Source organism: Amblyraja radiata, chromosome 23 (assembly GCF_010909765.2).
Source record: "Amblyraja radiata isolate CabotCenter1 chromosome 23, sAmbRad1.1.pri, whole genome shotgun sequence".
NCBI classification, from domain to species: Eukaryota; Metazoa; Chordata; class Chondrichthyes; order Rajiformes; family Rajidae; genus Amblyraja; species Amblyraja radiata.
In genome coordinates this window covers 39,878,766-39,887,391 of record NC_045978.1, presented here as the reverse complement: position 1 = coordinate 39,887,391, position 8,626 = coordinate 39,878,766, and positions in this window count along the sequence as shown.

Sequence of the window (8,626 nt, the reverse complement as noted above, 5' to 3'; positions counted from 1 at the left end):
CCCAGGGTCTCTCAAGTGAAGCAGCTGAGTAAATTGCAGATGCTTTAACACTGACCAAAACTTTTCCGATTCTAGAATTACTTATGATGACACAAGAGATCATCAAGCACCCATTTTATACTAATTGTACACACAATGTGCTGCGCTTGGCTGAGAGCACTGGAGACCAATCTTAACCCTAATACAAAAGCTATGGGACCAGACACTACCCCAACTTGCACTCCATAACTTGCTGTGTACCCAGCCAAGCTGTTGCAGTGCATTTACAACATGACAGTTATCAGACAATGTGGAAAATTTGCCTGTTCACAAAAAGTTGAGCAAATCCAATCTAACTATCTCCCAATCATTTTTTTCTCAATCATCTGCAAAATGATGGAATCTGTAGTCGACAGTGCTTTGAGCACCATTTGAAAAGCATACTTGCTGATTCTCAATTTGGGCCACGAGCCGAATTCTGGTGATGAGAGTATCTGCCGTTGATTTCAAGACAACATCTGACTCAGTTTGATAACAGGATGTCCTGTTAAAATGGAAATTGAAGAGAAACGCCTCCAGCGGTTGTTGGAGGTTAATTATTCTCAGCCCGAGAAATCAGTGCCGAACTTTCACAGTGCTGTGACCTAGGCAAAGCTTGGACCTTCTTTCCATCCGGAGGTTAGAAGTGAGAATGGCACAGTATTTAATTCCATTTGCAACACAGCAAAGGAAGTGTCAACACGTGCATGTGGCAAGACCACAACAACATTCAGACAAGAATAATTAGCACCACAAAAGTGCAGGCAATTGGCATCTCCAATAAGAGAGAGTCTAACCGTCTACCCTTGGTATCAGTATTCGCTGTAAACTCATCACCAATATCCTGTACGTCAATAGTTGACCAGACAATAAAACTGGATCAGGTGCAAGTGCAGGAAAATTTGAGGATATGTGGCAAATGCACAAGATACAGAGAAAGAGTGTTGGAATGTTGTGGTTTATCATAGAGGGTTGGGACGCAGTCAGGGCTCCATAAAAGAGTAGCGGTTGAATTTGTTCTAGGACAGCAGAAAGGAAACGCTTGGCAGATGAATTATAAAACTATCATACAAAAACCTGTTGTGCATTTAGTTCTGTTTGCAGCAGTATTTGTTACTTTTAAAGGATGTGATGAACAGATAAATAGAAACTATTCCCTCTGGTGACTGACCCAGAATGGAAGGACATAATCTAAGGGCGGAACAATAGTGTAGCAGATAGTGCTGCTGCTGCTCAGTTGTGGAGATTCTGACATCAGATGCTGTCTGTCTGGAGTTTGCGTGTACTTCTGTGATGCATTGGTTTCCATCAGACACTCCAGTTTCCTCCCATCTCTAAAACGCACACTGGTAGCTTCACAGGCCATGGTCAAATATTTCTCATGCATGTGGGTAACAGGAGAAGGGCAGTTGATGGGGATGTGAGAGTGAATAGGTTACAGGGAAATTGGTCTGATTGGATTGCTTTGAGAGATGCCATAGACTTAATGGGCAGAATGGCCTCCTATGTTGAAAGAAAAGTATAGACATGAAACATCAGAGCCGGGGTAGGGACAGGGAGTTCCACTTTTCAAAAAGTCCAGTGGGAATCTGAAATTCTGTCTCCCAAAAATGCTGGGATCAATTGAATATTTTAAAACAAAGCTGGGGTGATTGTTGTATTTTAAAGGACCTAGAACCAATGTGGAACATGGTTTTACCAAGTCGGCATCAAAGGACGTCCGTGGTGTGGTGTGGTGGAGTCTGATGTGACTTCCTTGGTCAACTGTCATTCCTCCTGAAACTGCAACATCTCACATGGATTGCGAGGAATCTGTCTGAGCTTGAGAGGGTCTGTGCTCCTGGCTGTTGCACCTCATTGTCTGACAGTCCTCACTCCCAGCCCACAGAATGGAAAGAGTCTGAGAATAGAAACACGTTGACAACCTATCTTATCTCTGTGCAGGCACTTGGAAAGCTTCCATATCTTGAAGAGCAGAAACAAGCTCCAACACTATCTATACTACACCCCTTAAGCTACATTGCTTCACCAATTGAGGGCAGATGACTGTATATTATGATAGAGTTCAAATAGAGAGCTTTAGGTATTTGTTATTAAAGCTGGCTGATAAGTTTCTTTCTACTCTTAAGAGACATTCATTTCAACTTCTTCTGACTATCCTCAAGCTTCGTAGATAGATATTTCACTGTAGCATATTCCAGGCATTCATCATATTCTCTCTTTTTCTCTTTTCCCCCTTTTTTTCTTTTTCCCTCTTTCTCTTTTTTCTCTTTTTCACTTTTTTTCTCTTTTTGTTTTTTTCCCTTTTTCTTTTTTTCTCCCCTTTTTCTCTTTCTCTTTTTGTTTTTTTCCTCTTTTTCTCTTTTTTTCTCTTTCAAACTGCTATTTCTCCTCCACAATTTCACCACACCTCTTTCAACAACCAACACACATCACTCGTCGAAGTCAGCATGGTTTTGTTCGGGGAGATCTTGCCTGACAAATCTGTTGGAATTCTTTGAGGATATAAATAACAGGATAGACAAAGGAGTCAGTGGATGTTGTTTGGCTGGATTTTCAGAAGGCCTTTAATAAGGTGCCACGTGAGGCTGCTAAAGAAGATGAGAGCCCATGGTATTAGTGGGAAGATACTAACATGAATAGATGGTTGGCTGAATGTAGAAGGCAAAGAGTGGGGATAAAGTGCACGTTTTCTGGTTGGCTGTTCCGCAGGGGTCGCTGCTGGGGTCTCCACTCTTCACATTGTATAGCAATGATTTCAACGAGGGAATTGAAGGCTTCATGGCCAGGTTTGAGAATAATAGAGATAAGGGCCTGTCCCACTGCGGCGACCTAATTTGCGAGTTTAGAAGAGATTGCTCTTGACTCAAACTCGCAGCATGGTCGACATGTGGTCCTAGGATGTCACTGGAACTCTCCTTCATGCTCGAGGGAAGTACCCGCACACTCGCGGTGTCAGTTTGGTCGACGAAAAATTTTCAGCATGCTGAAAAGATTTCTGCGAGTATAAATTGGTCAGCATGGTTCTTTTGAACTCGTAGTGCAGTGGAGTGGGGTCGCTAGGCAGTCGAGTAGCCGTAGGCAATCTCTTTTGCTGACCGGGCATTTTAATTGGCTCATTGGAGTTTTCAGAATCAAGGAAAACCGACCGGTAGGTAAAATGCCCGCTAAACTTTATTAAACGTTGTCTGGCTTCTTAAAAGTGTCTCCACTCCTTATTCCCCCTTCTCTCCACCCCTCCGCGCTCTCTAAAGGACGTACAAGTGCAGCCGCCTTTTACCTTCCTGTTAATCGCAGGTGTGAATTTCAGACAGCCCTCCCCCGCTTTCCCTGGTCCCCGCATTTGCGATGTGTTTGTGTGTGTGTGTGTGTGTGTATATTGACGGTCGATCCAGCTCGCGGTTTCATCGCTGACGGTCGATCCAGCTCTATGTTTTTCAGGCAAGTGCCCTCGAGCTTGAAGGTCGAAGACCGTCGCTGAAAAGTCGCGTTAGTGGGTCATGTGGCGGGTCAGGTAGTGTAGAGAAAGCAGGGACTCTGCATTTTGGTAGTAGGAATACTGTAAAGGCGTAAACTATTTTCTAAATGGGGAGAGGATCCAGACATCGCAGGTGTAAAGGGACTTGGGGGTGCTGGTGTAGGATTCCCAAAAGATTAATTTGCAAGTTGAAATGGTGGTAAAGAAGGCAATGCTAGCATTTATGTCAAGAGGACTAGAATATAAAAACAGGGATGTAATGCTGAGGCTTTATAAGGCACGTCAGACTACATTTGGTGTACCCTGAGCAGTCTTGGGCCCCATATCTGTGGAAGGATGTGCTGGCATTGGGAATGATCCCGGGGGTGATTGGGTTAACATATGATGAGCATTTGGCAGCACGTTGGAGTTTAGAAAGGCGGGGAAACCTCATTGAAACTTACCGTATAGTGAAAGGCCTGGATAGAGTGGATGCAGAGAGGATGTTTCCACTAGTGGGAGAGTCTAGGATCAGAGGCCATTGTCTCAAAAAAGAAAGGAGATGAGGAGGAATGTCTTTAGTTAGAGGCTGGTGAATCTGTGGAATACATTGCTACAGAAGGCTGTGAATGCCAAGGTATTTTAAGGCAGAGTTTAACAGATTCTTGATTAGTAAGGTGTCAAGGGTTATGGGAAAATGGCAGGATAATGGGGTTGAAAGGGAAAGATAAATCAGCCTAAGATTGATGAACACTCCCTTCTTTCCTCCATTTATTTCATTCCACTCACCCTTAAACACATCCTCCTCACTTCATCCACTGCTAACCCTCCCCCAACTCACTCCACTCCCTCCAGCTAACCCATCATTCAATCACACTCTAGCCCTGCACCCGAAAACCACAAATGTGGTTAAGGGGGAAAGATAGATCAGCCATGATATAATGGTGGAGTAGACTTCATGGGTGGCCTAATTCTGCTCTTATCACTTATTTACTTATGCGCTCTTCTCTCTGCTATTGTTGGGCAGGAGGTACAGAAGCCCGAGTCCCAAGCCATCAGGTTCTTGAACCAACCTACACAACCCTACCCATAGTCTATAACAGAACACTAGGGCCCGCCTCTTACATGACTATGGACTTGGTTTTGTTTTACAATCATACTTTTGCACTAATGTCTTGTGTTTTTGCATTAGGATTGTGTGCAATGTATACATAATTTGGTTTTGTCTGAGATTAGGTGCCTATGAAGCATGATTTTTCATTGTATCTGTACCTCACCATACTCATATGGGAATACATTTCAATTGAACTCTGTTTATACTGCCCCTTTGAGAATTCAGCACATCCTCTTTGAAGATGCAGGCCTTTGAAGATGCAGCTTTCAATAGACAATAGGTGCAGGAGTAGGCCATTCGGCCCTTCGAGCCAGCACTGCCATTCACTGTGATCATGGCTGATCATCCACATTCAGTAACCCGTTCCTGTCTTCTCCCAATATCCCCTTTAAGAGCTCTATCTAACTCTCTCTTGAAAGCATCCACATAATTGGCCTCCACTGCCTTCTGAGGTAGAGAATTCCACAGATTCACAACTCTCTGGGTAAAAAAGTGTTTCCGCAACTCCATTCTAAATGGCCTACCCCTTATTCTTAAGCTGTGGCCTCTGGTTCTGGAATTCCCCAACATCGGTAACATGCCTCTAGCGTGTCCAATCCCTTAATAATCTTATATGTTTCAATAAGATCTCCTCTCATCCTTCTAAATTCCAGAGTATACAAGCCCAGTCGCTCCATTCTATCAAGATATGACAGTCCCGCCATCCTGGGAATTAACCTCGTGAAGCTACGCTGCACTCCCTCAATAGCAAGAATAGCAATAGCGAGGACATTTCCCGCAGTTAGCTCTTCCAACACTATTGTTGTTTCCTAGAAATGTTCCTCTGAAAGTGTAGCACTCCATCAGTCTCGCCTCTCCAATGATGCTACCTGTCTGACATTGCGGTACTCACCTATTCATGTCCTCCAGAGATGATGCTCGACGTGCCGAGTTACTCCAGCACTTTGTGTTCTACTACTCCCACAGTGCTATCCTCTGACAGTAAATCACTTCCACTGAACTGGTCCACCACCCCCAACAGTGTAGTGACCCCTCTGACACTGTAGTGCCCTTTCAAAATTGCATCTCCCATGGTCAAGTCAAGTCAAGTTTATTAGTCACATACGAGATGTGCAGTGAAATGAAAAATGGCAATGCTTACGGATTGTGCAAAAAAACTACAAAACCTGTAGTTCTCCCTCAAAGATCTCTCTTGTTTATTTATTTTTTAGTGGTGTATCGTTGAGAAGGCAAGCATTTATAACACACGCTTAATTGCCCCATAGAAAATAGTGATGATCCTCTTTTTTAAAACACTATATTCATACTAGTGCAGTTACTCCCAGAATGTTATTAAGGAGTGAATCCCGATATTTAAAGCCAATGAGGTTATATGTATTTTATAAATACATAAGGGGGAAAAGGGTAACTAGAGATAGAGTGGGACTCCTCAGCGGTCAACTATGGGTGGAGCCACAGGAGATGGGCAAGGTCCACAATGAGTATTTCTGTGTTTACAGAGGAGAGAGTATTTAGAGGAGAAAGACAGGAGGACACAGGAACTTGGGGCAGTGAATGGAAGCGTCTTGAGAGCAGTCAGTGTTACGGTCGAAGAGGTGCTGAAGGTAGCATCGTGTATGAAGGTTGACAAATCTCCCGGGCCTGCTCAGATATATCCGAGGACATTGTGGGAAACCAGAGAGGAAATTGTGGGAGCCCTGATTGAAATGTATTAGTCGTCTTCAAATACAGGAGAGGTGCTGGAAGACTGGAGGGTGGCAAATGTTGTGGCTCTATTCAAGGGCTGCAGGGAAAATGCTGGGAACTATAGGCCAGTGAGCTTAGTTGTAGTCTGTAGTTGGAAGGTTACGAGAGTGTATTGTGAGGGATAGGATATACAGGCATTTAGATGGGCAAGGTCTGATTAGGGATAGTCAGCATGGGTTTGTACGGGGCAGGTCATGTCTCACAAAATCTGATTGAGTTTTTTGAAGACGTGTCCAAAAAGGTCGATGAGGGCAGAGCTGTAGATGTTGTATATATGGACTTCAGCAAAGCATTTGACAAGGTTCCGCATGGTAGGCTGCTCTGGAAGATTAGATTGCATGGGATCCAAGGAGAGATAGCTGAATGGATAAAAAATTAGCTTCATGGAAGGAAGCAGCGAGTGATGGTGGAATGTTGCTTCTCCGACTGGAGGCCTGTGACGAGTGGCGTGCCTCAGGGTTCGGTGCTGGGCCCGTTATTGTTTGTCATCTACATCAATGATTTGGATGAAAACATACGCGGCAAGATTAGCAAGTTTGCTGACGATACAAAAGTGAGTAGATTCGCAGATAGTGAAGATGGTTGTGAAAAAATGCAGCAGGATCTTGATCGATTGGCCAGGTGGGCTGAGGAATGGTTGATGGAATTTTTTACAGAGAAATGTGAGATGTTGCATTTTGGGAAGTATAACATGGGCAGTTCCTACACAGTGAATGGCAGCGCTCTGGGGGGTGTTGTAGAGCAGAGGGATGTAGGAGTGCAGGTGCATGGTTCCTTGAAGGTGAAACGCAGATAGGGTGGACAAAAAGGCTTTTGGCACATTGGCCTTCATCAGTTAGAATACTGAGTAATAGAAGTTGAGAGTCATGTTGCAGTTGTATAAGACTTGTTGATAACATTTTCACACAAAGGGTGGTGGGTGTATGGAACAAGCTGCCGGAGGAGGTAGTTGAGGCAGGGACTATCCCAACATTTAAGAAACAGTTAGACAGGTACATGGATAGGACAGGAGGGATATGGACCAAACGCGGGCAGGTGGGACTAGTGTAGCTGGGACATGTTGGCCGGTGTGGGCAAGTTGGGCCGAAGGGCCTGTTTCCACACTGTATCACACTATGAAAATGTGGGAACATTTACAAGTAACGGTAGTCAATCATTTGAAAGGGTACCGGCAGGTGGTGGTATGGTGTTACACGTTGGGTCAGACGTGTGGAAAGTGCTGTGTACATCATAGGCGGTACATACTTTAGTTACTGTGGTAGGTGGTAGATGGATTGCCAATCGAAAAAGCTGCTTTAGTCCTGAATGTGACAAAACTTTTAAGTGTAGAGTACTGGAAAGGGTGAAGAAAATTACGGGATTTTATCGAGTCTGGAGGGTTTAAGTTGTAAGACGAAGCTGGATAGGCTGGATCTTTTTTCCTCTAGCAATGGTGATTCATAGAGGTTTATAAAAGCATGAAGGGCATAGATACGGTGAATAACCATAGTCTAAAATGAGAGGGCATTGGTTTATGTTGAGAGGGAAAAGATTTGAAAGGAACCTGAGGGGCATCTGTTTCCACAGGAGAGGGTAGTATGTAAATAGAATAAGCTGCCAGAGGAAGTTGTAGAGGCCGGTACAATTAGGACATTTAAAAGACACTTGAGAAGAACAGGGGCAGGAAAGCTTTTGAGGAATATAGGTTAAGTGTGGGCAAGTGAGATGAGCTAATTAGGCAATTTGATCAGCATGGACGAGTTGGGCTGAAGGACCTGTTTCCGTGTGGTATAGCTCTATGACTCTACTCCATCGCATCCTGACTTGTGCCTTACAGTTGCTGGAAAGGCTTTGGATTGCCAGGAATTGAATGACTCACCACAGGACAGCCCATTTGCTTTGAGTCGTTGATGAGCAATGAGCTCAGGTTCAGTACACTGATGCCAAGGAACTTGGCAGTGGTCATGCTCATTTGTTGATGATCAATGCCTCATTATTTTGTGGCATGAATGTTACTTGCCATTTATCAGCCCACCCCTGAAGGCTGTATAGTTCTGCTGCACACAGGTGTGGACCACTTCACGCTCTCTGGGGTTAAACATTGATTTGTACATCAAGCAATCATCATAGAACATCCCTAGATCTGATCTTATTTTGGGAAGCAGGTCATTGATGAAGCAGCTGAAGATGGCAAAATGTGGTGAAGAATTCCTTCAATATATTCCAATGAGTGGTGACCCAAGCGCTCAGAACAAATAACTTTGGTTAAGCCACAGCTGGAGTACTGCATGCAGTTGTGGTCACCACATTGT